Below are 20582 nucleotides of genomic sequence, written 5' to 3'. Positions count from 1 at the left end.
AAAACAGTTTTTTTTTTGGTTTTATTCATTGAGCAGATATCACTAAATGATATACACAAATTGTCAACAAGTTTCACCAGCTATTCTGTCTTCTTCAGGACAAGTATAACGGTACACATTAACGTTTGTTAGTAAAAAAGAAGAATCGAGTAACACAGTCAAATGAATTAAAACTGACGCGTGACATCAAAAGTATGGAGCGTGGTGTCTCGGTCATTGTTTATTGAGCGCGTTATATAGTTTTTAGCGAAATGAAATTCTGGTAAGCTGAGTGAATTTATTAGATTTTTCCAGATGTTTTTTCAGAATCAGTCCTTCATTTCTGTTTAGATTTTCTCCCGAAAGGAGTGCACCTGCAGCTTCTTTGAAGCTTCTACATCGAAAATCTTCTTCTATATAAGGAGCTGTTATCCCAATCGATGATGTGGTTAGAAATCGAGAAGTGATGGGCTAATCCTGAAGTATATCTGTTCTGTTGTTGTTCACATCCCCTATATGTTCTTTTTTTCGAATTTTCAGGCTTCTTGATGATTGGCCTATGCAATTTAATTCACAGGAACTTGGGATGTTTTATACACCTGCGTATTTAAAGAAGGCATTAATGTCCTTAGAAGATCTTAAAATGTGGCGTATAGTTTCGATAGGTTTGAGAGCAACTCTGACGTTGAAAGACTTCAGAAGTTTGGCTATTTTTGTTGAAACTGAACGTACAAAAAAAAAATAAAAATAAAAATAAAAAATCGAAGTGTATTATTAATTGCCTCCGTATCTAATTTGGAAGAACGGCGAGAAAATGCCGTTCTGGGAGTTCGATTTTCATCATGGTTAGGGAAATCTTAACCCCTTAACGTACCAATTGAAAATCAGAAAGCGGTCGTTTTTCTGCCAATTCTTTTGGGCGAGGGTGATTTGCTGGATCAAATTATTCATCATTATTTGAAAAATAATGATGAATTTGTGCAAACGCAAACGAAATAGCCGATACATGCCGTTGGCAACTTTTCTCGGCTGAAAGGAAATAGGCACAAGATTGTCTAGCGTCTATATTCGGTTGTATTTATATGTGAAACCAAAATTCAAAATCAATTTTGGTGAAATAAACAAAACACGTGTCACAGACGTCTTTGTATGTTAAGGAGTTAATATGACCATTGGCATTGGTGAGTTAGCCGATTTCATACAGATCTAAGATTTTTTCTTCAGGAAACTCAGGATTTTCATCCTGCACACAGCCAAACCGGCCAGAACGCATACAGTTAACAGTCAACAATACTATTAGTGAGCGATAGATGTAGTGTAGATAGATTGTTCAGCGCGTGGATGGTGAATAAAGTAGTGCAGGCGGTAGGTTGAGTCGTTAGAGTTCCCAACTACGATGAGTAGGTGGAAACAATAAACAGTTTTCGCAGCATATCCGCTGGGAAAAGTCTAACCTGTAACTTGATCTTGCGAACTGAAACTTTTGACTTACACCACTAACGTACTGGCATAAGTTTTAAAATTTCGTCCCAAAACGGTAATCAATACAAAAATATTCTACTCATATGCGAACACAGGTAAGTTCTGGTAACCATCCATATATGATTCAGCTCCAAACTCACCCAACTTCTCATCCCATATGCCGTTATCATTTGGAATCTTCGCCATATCACTTTCCTCAATTAATATAACTCCTCAACACCGTTCTTCTCTCTAATCATTTGCCCACACACACACACACACACACACACACACACACACACACACACACACACACACACACACACACACACACACACACACACACACACACACACACACACACACACACACACACACACACACACACACACAGCGCTGCCGTATTATAGGTGTGGAGACCCCTCGTATGTGGACTGATGTAAGAGGATGGTCTGAAAACTTCTCGGCCTCACCATAGATGGCAACACTATTGGCACGATTTTTTTATAAGTTAGTACATCTGTCATTAGCATCCATGCGAAATCGCAAGTCATTCTATCAACTCGTTTGTTTTATACAGCTGTCTGAAGCAAAAGTGTTATCTGTATCCCTTGAAATGTTTAAAATTGAGTATTGTGAGGTTATAAAATTCTTTGTAAAAGAAGGTTTAACCCCAAAAGAAATTCATTCGAAGTTCATAAAAGTTCATGGGCACTCTTCTCCTTCGTTTTCGACAATTAAGAAATGGGCTGCCGAGTTTAAACGTGACCATACCAGGCTTGAAGATGATCCACGTGAAGGATGTCCAAAAAATGTAACATCAGAAATCATTGATCAAGTGCACGATATGGTATTGGATGATTGGCGAGTCAAAGCTCGTGAAATTGCTGAGACTATAGGCATTTCAAAAAAAAAAACGTGTAGGATATATATTGCATGAAGAATTGCAAATGAAAACGTTTTGTGCAAGATGTGTGCACACATCTTGCTCACAGCAGATAAAAAAAGCACTCGCAGGAAAACCTCTGAACAATGCTTGGAGCGTTTTAACAAGAATATTGTGCATCAATTTATTACTATGGATGAGACTTGGATTCACCATTACACACCATAATCCAAACAGCAATCAAAACAGTGGGCAGAAGCTAATTGTTCAGCACCAAAGAAGATAAAGTCGATTCCATTGCAGAAAAGGTCATGGCATATGTGTTTCGGGATGCTAAAGGTATTTTGTTTATTAATTATCTTGAAAAAGGTAAAACAGCAACCGGGGAATATTATTCCAATCTTTTAACCAGACTAGACAAAAAAAATTCGTGAGAAAACACCCGGTTTGTAGAAGAAAAAAAATCATCTTTCATTAGAACAATGCACCTGCCCACAAATGTGTTTTGGCAATGGGAAAATTAAGGGATCTGCATTATGAATTGTTGGAACATCCACCCTATTCCCCAGATTTGGCTCCCTGACTTCTATCTCTTCCCAAAACTAAAACTCTTCCTCGCTGGTCAACGTTTTTCTTCAAATCAAGAGGTGATTGTAGCTGTAGAGGGGTATTTTGCAGATCTTACTGAGAACCACTACAGGTACGGGAGAATGGAGCTAGAGCATCGCTGGAATAATTGTATTAGTCTTAAGGGAGATTATGTTGAAAAATAAAAATAATTTTTAAATTATAAATTCGTTATTATATTTCGAAATTATAAATTCGTTATAAATTTGTTAGGCTGAGGACTTTTCAGACCATCCTCATGTGTGTGTGTGTATACACTGCTCAAAACAATTAGTTTCTATTGGATAATTATAAATTTCTACAAATAATTATAACTATGGGGTACTTGATACAGGAATAAATATTTCTTACTTATGGATAAGGTGTAATTGATGAGATATTGTTTAAATAATCTATATTTATTACAAATTTAACAAATTATACACTTCAGCATGAAATAATTTTAACAAGACTAACAACAAGAATAGCTAAAAACGCTTTGTTAATTTTTAATAGGGCGTATGGTCTCCATTAACAGCCAAAAGAGCTGTACATCTTGATTGCATGGACGATAAGATAATCAGATAGTTCTTGTGGGATATTTCCCCAAATCTTCTGTGAGAGCAATTTCGAGCTCTTAAGGCGATCGTGGTGGCACCTACCTCAAGCATCCCAGGCGTGTTCGATTGGACTACAATCTGGTGAACAGGCAGGCTAGTCCATTCGTTCAATACCTTCTTCCTAAAACCACTCTAGTACCAAATTTGCATGACGTGGACGAGCATTGTCATCCATAAAAATGAATTCTTGGCCAATTGCAGCAGCATATGGACGAACTATAGGTTTTAAAATCTCATCGTGATACCTTTGGGCTGTTGAGGAACCGTTTCTGATAAAATAGAAATCACTATGGGCACCTATACTTATTCCAGCCCATACCATCACACTCCCACCTTGATGTTGGGGGGGGGGGGAGGTCTTTCACGAACAAACTGGAATATTTCTTGTTCCACTTTCACACTATATCATTATACGTCGGTTATCTGGTTGCAGACTAAACCTGGACTCAGGCCCGACTGGTGGCGTGTGCAATATACACAGGCGCCTAAAAGATGTCAAAAAATATGAGATAAGAGTTTAACAAAACAAACAACGAATGGTACATATAATTATGAATGTACGTCGTCTTCCGTTCGGGCCCCTTGAAATCTTCCCGGAAATGAACAAATAAATTCTGAAATCGTATCCTGAACCCGATTATATCACTGTAATTTTTGATTAAAATTTACGAAAATATACCTAAAAGTTCTTTATTTTTTGATGTATCATAAATCAACTTCTGATTAATTGTTGAGTTTCGTGTAAAAAAAATTGTATAAGTAGGACTAATCCGTAGGTAACATACTGTAAAGCGGTTTTCATTTGTTTTTCATTTCCTGTTCACGCTTTATTCAAAAAAACTTTTTTGGAAAGGCACCAAACATTAATAGCGCACACACAAGAAAAATACTAGGCAGCAGCGCTGCCTGACTCATCACTAAAAAGTCCACGAGCCCAATCCTCATTTGTCCAATTACGGTGTTCCGGTGCCCAAATTCTTTGGTTCTTTTGTGATTTGCAGGTAAGTGCAAACCAGTGCCGGATTTACGTATAAGCTAAAAAAACTACAGCTTAGGGTCTCAGCAAGTCTAAATCCGGCCCTGATGCAAATCTTAGCATATAAACCTATGATGAAGACGATTTTGAACATTTCCCGTCGCCAGAAAGCGATTCTAAAGTCACGAAATTATGCTTTTAGATACACGACACGCTTGAGCGACAACTTATTGCGTTTGTCCATCTTCTAATCAACCAATGGCTCTCCAGGCCATAGATTCTGGGATATCATATTGCTCTGCCATTTTTAACAATATAATGGGTGGTAGGTGACAAGTTTACAACTGAAGTGATGATTATGCACTGTGGAAGCGAGTGCAACAAACCACGCTTTTTACCCCCACATGTTAATACGGCTGACACGTTTCGAAAAGTCTTAACATGATTTTGTATGCAGTTGCGTGTTCTACACTGTTGTATATATTTATTAAGAATATTTTTAAATAAATGTGTTATATTTGTAAATTATTTTTATAACTTTATAATTACAAGAAAACCAAAATATCCCCCAATTGTTTTGAGCAGTAATATATATATATATATATTTCCAATAATTAGGTTTCAAAGATGCATGTTTGTTGAGCTTAACACGAAAAAGATCTCTCTCACAAAGACACAAACACACACATAAATATATACGGAGTACCCAAAAATAACCAGAATTTGTTCCTTCGACAAGGCTTCGCGTGCTCATTTTCTAGTTGATGATGCCGCTAGACCAGAGGCATAGCTTGGGGTGATGGTCCACCCCGGGCGGAACTTTTGAGTATTTTTGAACTTTTGCAGTTAATTCTAAAATACAGTCTCGAGAACTCATTTCCAAATATCGTAATACTACTGCGAATTTTCCTCACATTTGCTGTTAGTTGAGTTTTTCTAAATAAAATTGATTAAGAATTACCTACATTACTATGAAATAGATTTCGCCAATGTCATCGACGATTTCGCTAACAGAAAAGCAAAAAAGAACAGAATGTTGAAATTAGTTTTACTTCAAAAATAAACAGTGTTTTAATTTATTTACCTATACGGCGTTTTGACTTTTTGTATTTTTGGTGTGTATTGAGAGGGGCGACAAACTCAGGGACTGCCCCAGGTGGCAAAAACTCTAGCTACACCACTGCACTAGATATTGTGAGTGTGCAGTTTCTGCACCAATCTGGCAAGTGTCATCATGTTGTTTGAACTGGTTCATTGTTCTGGCTCCTTTTTTGTTAGTGCTTAAAGCAAGTTGGGCGAGTTTGTTATGGCTGACCACAAGAAACAGAGAGAAAGTGAGAAATTTTTTCTTTTGGGTAAAACTGCAGCTGAAACCATTGTTATGCCTTGGTAAGCCTTTAAGGATAACGCAGGTCTACGAGTGGTTTATGAGCTGGTTGATCTTCGACGAGTAGAAATGATGGTAACTTCAAAAATGTTTGAGAGGAAATCGATGAAAATCATCGAAAAGCCATTGAGCAAGTTTCTGAAGAGACGAATTTGTCATGGAATTCTTGCCAATGAATTTTAAGATTTGATTCTTCCGTTGCAAATGAAAAGTGTGTCCATTAAATTTGTGCTTCGTTTGCTCACAGAGGATCAAAAAAAAAAAAAATTTGCGAGAATGTTTGTCGCGATTGGAGGGAGTAAGTTCTTAATGCCCAGAACTTTCAAAAGTTGGGACTGGGAATGTATCTTGGTGCTGTTCAACAGTTCTTGAAGAAAAACAAAATGGCGGTTGTGCTCCATTCTCGCCCGATCTCTCTCTCTCTCCATGTGACTTTTTTTTTTATTCCCACGAATAAAGAAAATTATTGAAGGGCAGTGATTCGTTCATGTGGATGAAGTGAAAGTGCAATATATCCTCAAAATTTTAGGTACTTTCCACAATCACTCCTAGATCTCTCATCTCTTCTACTTCTTCCAAAATATTTCTACCGATTGCGTACTCTACATCCCATCTCTACTTCCCAAATTTCAAAACCTCACTTCACAACATTGAATTGATATCCCCACTTATTTACCTATTCAGTCGGTGTATTCAAGTCCTCTTCCAGCATCTGCTTTACTCCTGATTCCCCAACTTTGAATCAACTGCATTTCACCATTCAGAACTCCCCCAATATCATTTACATACAAATTAAACAGCAATGGACCCAAAACAGACCATTTGGGGTACACCACCAGTAACTTTCCTCTTCTGGAATATCTTTCCTCCACAGACAACTTGCTGATACCCATCAGACAGCCTCTAATCCAGCAAACTAATCTACTGTTCAGCCCCATCTGTTCAAATTTAATTAGCACCTTGTTACGTGGCAATTTATCAAAGGCCTGTACAAAATCTAAATATACTATTGTGTATGCATCACTTATCAACTGCATTTGTCACTTTATTATAATAAGCAGATTGCTAAAACATGTTCTTTTAACAAACCCATGCTGGCCACTAAAGAGTATTTTTTGTTATCAACCCAATTCTGAATCTTGGTCCTAACTAACCTCTCTAACACTTTAATCACAACTCCAGATATACACACACACACACTTTCCTATGACTCAAAAGTCCTAGTCTTATCACCTCCCTTATGAATTGGAACAAGTTTAATCTCTTTCCATTCCTTTGGAATTTGGCCCAGTGCAAGACTCATGTTAAAATGATTTAGATATTGATTTAGATATTATTTTATTTATTTTTTGCCAATAGGTAGAAATAAACAATATATCAAGTTTTTGCACGTAATGTTCATTATATATCTTTATGCTATGCAGACAGGAACAAAAATCAGTTGATTTCGGAATATGTAAGTAACCAATAATTAAGATACTCATTATATTAAATTTATGGAATCAATTACTGTTCTGAGATAACTTTAATGAAATTATCTTTTATGGTTCACCCTTTACATGAAGGTCATATTCATGAATATATATATATACATATATATTAAATATATAAAACATTAAAAGTGAACTGATCCTGCATTTTTTGTAGGCTATAAAAGATTTTTTTAAAAATTAACTTTTTTTTGCCCAAAAGAAATTAGGCAATGCAGGCTAATTAGCATTAGGCATAATGCATACCTAACCATAGTACAGGGTTTAGTTGCTTTTAAATATAGCATATATTGCTCATTTGCCAGAAGAATGATATAACTAAAAAATATTTCAGTTTTGAGTTATCTGCAGAAATTGAAAGGGAACTTTGAGTTCTATTTACTGGAAGAAAAACATGAGTTTCTGAGAACTTTCTGACAATTGTTTCCCCTTAGTAAATAATAAGAGCCTGTGTAGCTCAGTGGATGTGGCGTTTGCACACCACGGCGCTTGGCCGCACGAAGGAAGACTTGGTTTCGAGTCTAGTCGCGACTAGAGGAAATTTTTCTAAGCCTTTTTTCGACCGGTTCCCGAGTTAGTCGATCTCTGGCACGGGCAAGCAGGTTTTTCCTCCCGGAAACTCGGGTTTTTCGTCCTGTAAACTCAAGAAAATCGACCATAGAACCCACATTATTTCAGACATTAAATATATTGTGTTAGGGTTAGGGACCACGAGATGGCGGCACATTTGAGCCGTCTCTCTTCACTGTGTACCGCTTAATTAGTGATAGCCTTGGGCCATCTATCTCTGATTGAAACCAGTGGAGATTGAACTGCCCACTCAGTCTCCAAAAGTTAGATAGGGCTAAATGGCCTCGCCTACTCCCAGTATACGGGAATAAAAAGGCGTTAGCTGATTTTTTTTTTTTTTTTTTTTTTTTTTTTTAGTAAATAATAATTTTTAAAAAGAATATTGAGCAATGATTCAAAACTTGCCAGCTAGTTTCCTGAAAAATTTCGTTTTTGGCATTGTCTTCTGGTAAATGAGTAATATATACAGGCACATGTATGCATTCCTGAAGATGACCTTAACGTCAAGATCCAAATATAGAAGATAACTTTAATTTTATTATTAATACCAAAATTAGTTGATTCTATAAATGTAATAAGTGCCATTTGCCATTCAATTTCACTGAAAGAAAGGAAACAATAATTACAAGAAACAAAATTTATTTTACATTTTTATTAAAATAAAATTTACTAAAAATTTAAGTGATTACATATGAATCTATAGTTTAGAGGCATGAATTGTGTATATGAGAGGTGCTTTTAATTTTGAAAAGACTTAAATATAGTTCTGTACTAGTGCTATAACTAGCTTTTCATGAGCCCTGTGCAAGATTTTATTTTTGGCCCCCTTTATTTGGAGGGAAAAAAAAATGATAGAAAAAGAAATTCTGTAACATTTTAGATTCAAGTCAAAATTTTATTGCACCAATAAGAAAATTTGTTACTTATACATTTCCTATTTAATAGTTTGATTCTTATTTGTCTGTTAATTTTTAACTTTAACCAAAAACGTTAGGGAATCAGCCCCCTCACGACAGCAAAATTTGAAATTATAATATAATACTTTCTCCTTTGGAGAAAGATTAGACTCATCCTATGCAAATGCAAACAAAGTATTCTGGCAGACCATCTGCTGCCTTCGAGGGGGGAAATTGTGCACAGCAAGGGCAATTAAGGCCTCTGATGGTGCATTTTTAACAACCGAGAAGGATATCCTCCACAGATGGAGGGAATACTTTGAGACCCTTCTTAACCCAGGTGGCCCAGCAGTTGTGGACATCCAAGAGGTGCAGATCGGGACAATGACTAGCCTCACAACAGAAGTCCATTTAGCAATAAAATTGCTAAAATCGGGCAAGGCTAATGGCGATAATGAAATTCAGCCCGAAATGCTAAAAGCCTTAAATCGAGACGGTGTTCTCTGGATGACTCGAGTGTGTCAGGCTGCTTGGATATCTGAGTGAGCATCAAAGCAATGGCAGACAGGCATAATAATACGTCTTCAAGAAGGAAGACCAGAAGGATTGCAGTAACTATCGTGGCATCTCTCTGCTCAGCCTGCCTGGGAAAGTGTATGCTTGGTGCTTGGAAAGACAGCGCAGGAGCATAGTTGAGTCAAAGTTCCAGCAAGAACAATGTGGCTTTTGTCCTCCTGGTAGAAGCACAGCTGACCAAATCTTCACTTTAAGGCAAGTCTTTGAGAAATCTTGGGAATATGCCAAGAATGTCTACACAAGTTTTGTGCACTTGGAGAAGGCATATGACCGGGTTCCTCGGGATAAGCTTTGGCAAGTAGTACAGGAGTATGGAGTGGATGGCCAACTATTAGCTGCCATCAAGTCCCTGTTGCTCAGAGTTTTGTGTCAGGGTAAACAGCACAAAGTCTGAACCTTTCACAGTCTCCGTTGACCTCCGCCAAGGGTGTGTTCTATCACCCCCTCCTTTTCATAATATTTATGGACTTGATTGATAGGCACAGCCAAGGCAGTGAGTGTGTCAGAATTGGAAGATGTAACATTGGATGTCTGCTTTTTGCAGATGACCTAGTTCTGCTTAGCTCTTCCACAGATGACCTCCAGCCCAACCTGGATAGGTCTGTAGGTTAGCTGTTTGTGCAGACGCCAGAATGAAGATCAGTGTGGCCAAAACTGAAACATTTGTGGTTTAAAGACAACCATCCCAGTGCACTCTACATGTAAGTGGAGTCCCAATGAGGCAGGTGGAGAAGTTTAAATACTTTGTGTCTATATTCACGAATGATGGAAAATGGGACATAGAGCTAGATACTCGAATTGACTTAGCAAGCTCAATATTGCAGGAGCTTGGCCATTCAGTAGTATTGAAGCTGGAGTTAAGCCAGAAGGCAAAGCTGGCTGTCTTCAATACAGTTTGTGTCCCCATCCTCACCTATGGTCATGAGAGTTGGGTAATGACCGAAAGAATGCAGACACAAATCCAAGTGGCTGAAATGAGGTTCCTTCGAGGGGTTGCGGGGCTGACAAGACTCGGCAGAGTAAGAAGCTCTGCAATTAGGGAAACCCTCAATACTCAACCGCTGCTTCTCCGTGTTGAGAGATCACAGTTACGTTGGTACGGGCACCTGGTCAGAATGCCACAAGAGACTCTCTCAGCAGGCCCTCTTTGCCAAGCCAGAGGGTGGGAGGCCAAGGACTCGCTGGATAGATTATATCCAAAACCTTGGGTGGACATGTTTGGGAATACCACCAGAACACCGAAGTTTGGTGGCAGAGGATCGTGACCATTGGAAGTTCCTCTTGCAGCTGTTGCCCCACAACCCAATTAGGAAAGGTGGGCCTTGAAGATGTATGTACAATATAATACTGATTATTTTTTGATACCCCATTTCATCCCCCCCTCCCCGTTCTGGATCCTGTTCCTGTGCACCCATTGCACCTGACTAGTTATGGCACTGCCGTACAGACTTTATACAGGAGAGTGAATCTATATAAAAAAATAAATACTAAATTTAAGAGTATTTTTGTATATGGGCGGTAAATTATTACAGACAGAGCAAATTACACAAGCCCTATAAATCCACAGCCATGAATCATGTGAGCATGAATTATGAGCGAGCATTCTGTATATGTTTGTAATCTAGTAAATGACCAGGAGGAGGAGCAAATCCATTTGACCATGATGATCAGCCTGTATTTTCACCCACGACATGGCAAAGGCTTCTCCCATTATGGGAGAATTGGGTCTACTTCTCCCATGTTGACCCAGTTCATCTTGGGAGAGTGTATACATATTTGTATGAATGAATGTATAAAGGTGAAAGACGATCAGAAACATCTATATCCTAGGCAGGATTTGAACCTGCAGCCTCTTGGCTGGAGAGTGGATATGGTAACCACTCAGCCAACCCATTTGACCATAATGTTGTATAATGATTCATCTTGATGTGGCGTGATCATGTATGCATTTGTAGAGCACTTAGTGTGCAAAACAATCTACTTTTGATTATGCTTTCCACTCACCCCCTTATTAGCAGAAATGAAATAAACAATGTTTCTTGTAATGTCTGCTTATTATCATAACAGAAATGACAAGAAGCCTGATCCAAGTTTCCTTCATCTCACAACCACCAACACCCAGCCAGTCTCAGTATTGTATCCTGTAGCATTACAAGGATGTTGAATGAGATGGCCTCCATGACTTCTACTCCTTTCCATGGTCTGGTCACTGCCTCAGTTCTCCTGAACCTGATGCATTAGACTGAATAATTCTGACTGGAATGAAAGCCTTCATCCCTTACTTCACCCAAAATTCCCAGCCACTATCCAAGCTTTTGTTCTCCATCAAGTGTTCCAAAGCAGTCTATGAAATAAAAATTGGCAAAATAAATGAAAATTCAGAAATAATGTCACCTAAAGACAAGGCTGACCTACTGGCTTCACTCTCGTCTTTCAGTTCCTGTACTGATGACTATGGCAAAGTTCCTCTCATTCTATGAAGTACTCACTCCATGCCACCTCTAGTCTTCTGCCAAAAAGAAATCAGAAGAATTGTGAATAACTTGGACCCAAACAGGGCATTGTCCTGATGGCACACTACCTATTCTGCTACAAAATTAACGTCTATTCTATATCACCTTTTCAATCTTTCTTGCTCAACTGGCATCTACTGTACAGCATGCAAACAAACCTAATTCAGACCATTACAAAGAAAGGTGATAAAAGCCAGTTAAACTACTATCCAATTTTTCTTTTCATTCTCTCTCAAAAATGGAGAAGATTATCAACAGCCAATTTCTAAACCACCTGGAGGCTCACCAGCTAATTAGTGACTAACAATATGGATTCTGTCACTCTTTATTCACAGCTATTTTCTAGATTCACTACCACACTCAAGTCATGGAAAGGTTTGGAGAAACTGACATGGTCACTAGGGACATTTCATCAGGTCTGGCAGATGGCTGCTGAACAAACTACCATTCTATGGTCAGCCTTCAACCTTTTACAACTGGATTGCCAGCTTCCTTTCTGGTCACTCACTGCCTGTACCAGATTACTCCAGGGTTCTGTACTTTCACCCACTATCTTCCTTCTGATTTAAATGACTTCAAAACTTATCCACAACTATGTTGATGACAAGCCTCAAGATCTTCCAGATCTAATACTTTAAATTTTAATCTCTTCAGTATTCTTCAAAGGGATGACAATAACTTGTGAACATCAATGCTACTAAAACATAATCTGTATAATTTCCCACAATAAAGATCTCGCATCACCTCACCATTATTTCTGATAGTATTCTGATGTCAAAACATGATTAGATTTCTCTTCTTGGGCTAACTTGCACTTCGTCTTTCCTGACACAAACCCATTTTGGCCATAGTTTCTGTAGCCCACTAAAGCTTTTCCACATAAACACCTACTCTTTACTGCTATGATCATAATAAACCCCAAATCAATCCAAACATGGATTTGGGATTTATTATGATGCACATTTGGAGTTATGCACCCAAAGCATTGCTATGTTATTCAGAAGGGGACAATCAAATTAACTGCTGACCCCCCTCCAACACACAGAATTATTCCAATCCCTCTCACAGAGTACCTGCTTTATGCCTCTTTTACAGATACTTTCTTGGTAGAGTAGCTCTGCTGAATTGGCCACTATCATTTTCACTTTCTTCCAAAACTGCAAGAACAAGAGCAGCTGCTGGTCAACATCCATTCATCTGCCTCCAAACTTAATGAACTAACTCTTCCTCCTCTTTCATTCCATCTAACTTCTGAAAAAGCCTCCCTCACTCTCTTCCCCAAAGACTACAACCGTAAGCTATTTAAAAAACATGTTAGCAAATTTCTACTCATTCTTTTATCCACACTCAGGACTAATGTGCTAATTAAAAAAAAAATTTTTTTTTAATTTTTATTTATTTTTATTTTATTAATTATATGAAGAGCCAAAAGCTTCAATTCGGTGACATATAAACTTATTAGGACACCTTCTTGGCAATTCTCATAGTAGGGTATATGCAAGTTCTGTTCGCTACAAACTTGGTATTTCTAGGTATACCTACTCACTGATGAGACCTCAATAAAGGTTGAAACCGGTCTGGGTAGTGACCTTCTCTCACTCATAATGTAGAACAGTAATACAGCTCCTAGGAGCTGGGTTTCACATTATGGGGAAATATCAAGAATAGCGATCGGAGCTTGCTCCACCCTTACCATGAGTTGCCACAGTGTTGCACTCCCTAAAGAGTCAGTTGTAACACTATCCAGGTATTTGCTTATGCTTGGACTCGCCGAACTTTATATATTTACTCTATTCGGCATGAAACTCTTTTTTTTTTTTAATTGATACTGCTTTCTTTTTTTCCATTTGCACAAAAAAGGGAAGGAAATTTCCTTTAGTTTTTGAAAGTTAATTTCCGAGAAAACCTTTAATCCTTTTTGGAAATTGGAGTAAAATGGCAGAATAAGAAATTGTAAAGATATATATCAAGTTCAACATTCTGTAACATATTGATGTGTTAGAGGCCATTTGATGCAAAATAATATGTGAAATGTTATCAAAAAATTCTGCATTTTATTTGGTAAATGAAACCAAAGAAAATACAATTATTTAAAAAAAAAAAACGCCAATGGTGGTGAATATATAGTACATTAGTGCTGTAGGCAGGCTAAAGATTTTTTTTTTTAATTTTAATTTTATTTATTTTTACATAGTGAAAAAAAATCTCCTTTAGAGACCAAACTTTTTCAAGCAACTTCAGGCCTCTAATTATGCAGGACAGTAGTCTCACAACCAGCAATGAAATTCATCGCTCATGTAAAAAGAATCACAAATATCCATGCCTATGACAGGATTTGAACCTGCAGCCTGTTGGTTGGAGAGTCGATCCATTAATCACTTGGCCAACCAGGCTGGCAGTTGCAATAGGTTTCTATGAAACTGTCACAAAAATAAGCATCGAGACAGTTCAGAAATACTTGTTTCAAATAAAAACTTTGCAAAAAAAAAAAAAAAAGAAAGAAAGAAATTGTCATACTATAAATGTTAACGTATTTGTAAAAATAAATTTATCACATGCAGAAAGGCTGCAATACAGTCATACAAGCTTCCAACTGGTAACATGCACAATATATTTATTATACTGCATATGAACATAAATGTAAATATATTCCACTGTGAACATGGAAGTTTCTAAGACAGCCACTAATATCCTGAATTTCAACTTGAACCATTCTATTCACATTCTAAGTATTGCCATATACCTGAATCTCAAAAATTATAAGCATCATATATATATAATTTTGATATCAATTTTTTAGTAAGATATGAACATCTAAATGTTACTATAAATTATTTAAAATCCTTGTGCTCTGTTTAAAAACATAGTAATATTTTACAAACTATCAGATCTCCATGGAATCAGACTCATTGTGAGATGTCCTCACTGCCTCACACACACACAGTTCAGTGAATGGTGTCTTAAACTCGTTTACTGTTCTGCATTCACCACACTCTTAAGCAGTACATTTCACTTACCAACAATTCTCCATGCAAAAAACTTGCTCTTTACTTCTTTTTACAAATCTGCCTTATCCGACTTCCAGGGATAGCCTCTTGTTCTTCTCATCTCTCCATTCTGTGAAAAATCTTTTCCACATTAATTTAGTAACAATTCCTTACCAACATGTATGTTTCAATCATATTCCCTCCTCTTCACCAGACTGCAAGCTATATTTACTCAATTTGATCTTTTCCCCAACATTCTGGAGACCTGACATTGCTATTTGTCACTTTTCTCTAAATCCTTTTCAGTATATATCTACATTACTATGAAAACCAGATGACTAAATCTGCACATAGTAATTTCATGTGCAGTTTGATCAAGATCTTATACAATCATAACCTCTTTAATTCTACATGTCAATGTTCTCCTCAATTGTTGTGAAATCCTCATTCTAGAGATAACACAGTCTCTAAATTTCAGGTTCTTGTTTGTATCCCTCCAGATTCCTTATTTCCTCCATAGTCCTCAAGGTATCCTACAAACTGTATACTTTGCAACCCTTCCAAATTCAAAACTTTACAATTCACAATATTAAACAAGGAGTTCCCCCACTCACTCATTTAGATCCTCCAGTAAGGACACAATACCTGCTCTATTCTTAACAGTTCCCTTCAACTTTGCATTGCTCACAAACAAATGCACATCCTACTTAAACTCTCAAAATAACATTAATACCATAACGGCCTCAAACCATACCGCTGCACTGCTGGAAACATACCTTTTCTGGGATACTGCTGCCCCATACTGATACCCAGTAGACAAGAAATTTCCTGCGACTCACTAATCTGTTATCTAATTCTTATCCATACCAATGTAGCTGTTAACTTATGTGGCAAATTAAATTATAACAGACAAGGAATTATGTTTTAATTCTTAACCCAAGTGTAAGAAAACAAGAGTGTGAGATCAGTCAATCTAAGGACTTTGCAAAATCTAAATAAACAGGGGTTTTATCGAAATAATGGAAAAACACCTACGAATTTTTTTTTATTAATAAGCTATAGGCCCACCTCAGGCTGTTAGAACACCATGAATTTGACATGAATAAACTGATACAAGTCATGTACATAAGATAATGGAATTTGGGACCATTCTTCCTGCAAAACATGTCCCAACTGTGCCAGCAATGTTGCAGGCAGAAAATGTGATCGAGCCTTGGAGAACCAATTGAAAACAATGCCTTGTCCATTTCCATATCTTGTCATAATCTTCGATACTGTGGCTTGTGATACAATATGATCGATGCCATTTTGGTTACGGTAGCTCCTGCAAACCGCACTCCAATGATACTTTTCTGGAGGTCACTGAGGTCTGACATTTTGAACACTAACTGCACAACAGCTAATTCAACATCGGCTATGGCACTGCTACGTAGCCAATATCATACTACACCATATCATATACCTCACATCACGGATGACGTCTCTGTGACAAGGTATGGAAATGGACAAGGCATTGTCTTCAATCAGTTCTCCAAGGTTCGATGATATTTTCCACCTGCAACATGACTGAACATATTTTACAGGAAGAATGGTCCCAAATTCCATTATCTTATGCACTTATATATCATTCTATTCAACATCGAATTCATGGTTCTAACAGCCCAAAGTGGTGCTACAGTTTATTAATAAAAAAATTCTGTGTTTCCATTATTTTGCTAATCCCAGCCTTTCCAGCTTATTAATAAAAAAAATTCTCCAAAAAATTTGTAGGTGTTTTTCCATTATTTTGATAACCCCCTATAGGTTTACAGCCTTTCCAGCTTATTAATAAAAAAAAATTCTCCAAAAAATGTGTGTTTCCATTATTTTGATAACCCCCTATAGGTTTACAGCCTTTCCAACTTATTAATAAAAAAAAATTCTCCAAAAAATGTGTGTTTCCATTATTTTGATAACCCCCTATAGGTTTACAGCCTTTCCAGCTTATTAATAAAAAAAATTCTCCAAAAAATTTGTAGGTGTTTCCATTATTTTGATAACCCCCTATACTACAAGAGTTTGATCCCCTATCCAATACATCTGTCATTTTGTTGTAATACATAAGTAGACTGCTAAAACACAATCTCCTTTTAATCACAAATATGGACTATCAGAAAGAAGCCTGCTGGTGTCAACCCAATTCTGAATCCTAGCCCTCATCAACACATTAATCAACTCCAGACACACAAAATGACCTATTTAAATTCTCGGTCTTATCATCCCCCTTTTTAATGAAACTGTGCAGTTTATCCAATCACTTACTGCACAGTAAGATATGAGAGAAAAGTACTGCCACATACTTGAATCTCAAAAATGATAATCGTCATGTATCTTAATTTTTATTAAGATATGCACATCTACACCTAAATGTTACTGTAATAATTTTTTAATCCTTTTAACTTTGTATTTAAAACTTTAGTAATATTTTAGGTGCTTAATCTGTTTTTTTTTTACAAGTATTTTATGGAGATACATATTTTTATTCTTATGATCATCAGGCCTCCATGGAGGCCTGGTGATCATATGACTCATCGTGGGATGTCCTCACTGTCACATATATACACAATTCAGATGAATGGCGTCAAACTCATTTACTGTTCTGCATTTATCACACTCACAGGCATTTTACTCCCTTTATTTGTCCAGTTGTAAGGCTCTTGTTAAACAAGTATGACTGGAACATCCTCTTAAAACACATGGTAATGTTATTAAGCCTTATTGACATCATATGCCTCATATTCCTCTTACTCACTACTTTGGTCAATTCTTCCACGTGATGACACACAAGAATGAAATATCTTAATGGATTGTTCATTAAATTCTACTATATTCTCTGTTGTGATTATAGTCTATTATTCTAATCAACCATCATCCTTCCATAATTTTTTCTTCTACCAGCCATATAGGATCAAAGGAACTCCGTGGAGGTTTTCATGGCCCAACAGGCTAACCACTACTGATATGTATGCTTTCTTTACCAACAGTGTTGCATTCCTAGCCTGCTCTTCATATTCCTGCTGTAACTAGTGATTGCCTCTGGTCTTATGTTGCCTCCATAATGCTCTCCTCTTTCAGATTGCATGTTTAATCTCTCTGGCATCACATTTTATATCATATTTAACTTTCTGACCTTTGCAACACAACCTTTTCATCCACTTCCTCATTCACAGCTTCAAGCTCTTTCCTAAGCATTGAGCAACAGCCTGGAATGAAATTACAGAGCAGGTAGTTCCATGCCTACCCTTCCTTACTGTAGGTTTTTATATGGTTGGTCCCCATCCAGATAATCGCCTCATGTTTACTTACCTACTGGAGGGAGATTCAACACCTCATTTACGATGACATCCTCTAATGAAATGACCAAATTCAAGGTTCTCAAATCCTTGTGCCCTCTGTTATACTGTTTAAACAGCTCTCCCCCCAAACACTTGAAATTCATTTTTCTTGCTCCCAGATGTCATCTCTTCATTCCAAATCTATATTACCATAATTAGAATTGCTCAATGATCACCCTTTGCTAGGCAAATTTGCCAGTGCATTTCCTTGTCACCACTCTCCATGTTCTGAGGCTTATAGCAGCATGTAGCTAAATATTTCATTCTATTTACCTTCACTTCATACTAGATCTGTGAAATGGTCATTATTTATCCCTTTTCTTTATTCTTGAACACCCTAATCCAACATAATTTTACTTATGCCAATCAATCAATGCCCCAACTTTTTTTTTGTCACTATATACTCCTGATATTTATAAACAATCACAGTAATTCATTTTTATCTATAACCAGTCCTATTCATGCCACCTCTTACCTGCAACTTTTCTATACACATGACCTTGGTCCCTCCTCCATCTCAGCCTATCCCATATATTCCCACAGACTCCCTGATACATATATTCAACTACTGCTCCCAGCTTCTATTCTCATTATCCATTCTGATCCCCACTTCTATCTTTTTCACATCATCTCTTATTTCCTCAGTTTTTGTTGTTCACTTCTCTCTTCTAGAAAGTCTCTCCAGTTGGATTTTGAAGATTTGGCAAGTCATCATTCTTATACAGTTTCATTCCACACATTTATCTCCTCATACAGCTCTGCCTATATACAATTGATGATCTTTGCTTGTTATCTCAGATTATCACTGTCATACCTGAGCAATATTTGGATTTTCATACTTGTTATACTCTTTTAATTTTCCATCAGTGGCTCTAATAGATACTTAAGCACCCACAGCCTTCCAAGTATCCTTGGATTTCCTAACTGTAATACAAGGATAAGGCAGTTACTCCTATGTCTCTAAGTATTCTTGTCTGTAAATTGCGTGTGTTCTACTGGCTGGTTTGCCTGTTCTGAGGGACGAAAAACCAGAGTTTCTGGGAGGAAAAAACTTCTACCTCCATATGAGACTGACTAACTCACCTTTAGTCAAAAGAGACCAGATAAAGGTTCCTCACATCATGGATGGGAATTGAACCCAGGTCTTTCCAACAAAAGGGCTTCGTCTATACCGACTGAGCTACAAAGGCTCTACTCTTTTAATTTGATTCTAAAAATTATCACCAGCATAATAGCAATTGAAAGTATACTTGTAATTTCTCTTTTTCATTCTTCAATTGGAAAGCATATAGTTCATTACTGTTAGTCAGTCTTGGACCACTTTGACTAAATGGCTTCCAGACAAGAAACATTTGGGGGATACCTTCTGTCTGTGATCCTCCTCCCACTTTGTTTTTTCTTATTCAGTGAGTCAAATGGAAGTAAAAAATATGAATTATTTACATAAACTTTTTTATTTATAGTATTTCTGCTTAAGTTTTGTGGGTGCCATCATGAAAGATGGAAAACAGCACTAGCATATAACAAAAGGATTAATGATGTGGTTATCAAACCATGAGAGGACCAGCAGGGTCTAATTATAACTTCAATTTTGGCAAGGTTTAGTTGAAGGTATATGAAAACAATTAACATTGATGAGCAGTATTAAACAATTCTGCTTCTCACAAAAGGGAGAAATGCAGTCCATCAGATCTATTGATTGGGATGCTGTTTTATATTATATTCATAAGGAACATCTCTGGTGTAGGCATCCTGTAGCAGACCCCATGTTGGATACAACAGCACATTATACAAGTCCAGACAGTTCCAGGACATGATAGTTGATGTTCTCCACTGCCATTTTATTGTATTTATTTGAACCTTTGCACTTGTTTACCACACTCTGGCCAATCCAGAAGTTCTGTAGCTATTTGAAGATAGAAAATTTACTAAAGTACATTAACTGGAAAAGAGTAGCTTGCAAAACATGCTATCACCTCCACAGTGCAAGTTCCTTATGGGTCAAGAGAATAAGGAAAGTTGTGAAGCATTTTAGTGTCCCCCACTGTGGGAAGCAGTATATTATGCTACTGCTCATCAATATTAATTTCTATATACCTTTAACTGAAACCTTGCAAGGATTTCAGTTATAATTAGGCAATGCATTTCCACCGCTATCTCACCATTCTGTTTCAGATGTCTTTTCCAAGGTATAGGTTAAAACATGAAAAAAAGTAGTTCAACATATCACTCTCCAGTCAAAAAATTAAAGTTTTTTTTAT

At 37.1% G+C, this 20582-nt stretch overlaps 1 protein-coding gene across 2 annotated transcripts in view; it reads left to right on the top strand.

Moving 5' to 3' along the window:
* Positions 1–20582, top strand: part of LOC150098101 (uncharacterized) — a 117449-nt gene that overhangs the window by 89367 nt on the left and 7500 nt on the right. The gene's annotated exons all lie outside the window — the stretch shown is intronic.

The sequence above is a fragment of the Typopeltis vanoorti genome, chromosome 16 (assembly GCF_054136105.1).
Source record: "Typopeltis vanoorti isolate ZY-2024b chromosome 16, IOZ_Tvanoo_1.0, whole genome shotgun sequence".
Lineage (NCBI taxonomy): Eukaryota > Metazoa > Arthropoda > Arachnida > Uropygi > Thelyphonidae > Typopeltis > Typopeltis vanoorti.
The sequence above is the reverse complement of the archived record's forward strand: the minus strand, read 5'-3'. Positions and strand labels throughout refer to the sequence as shown.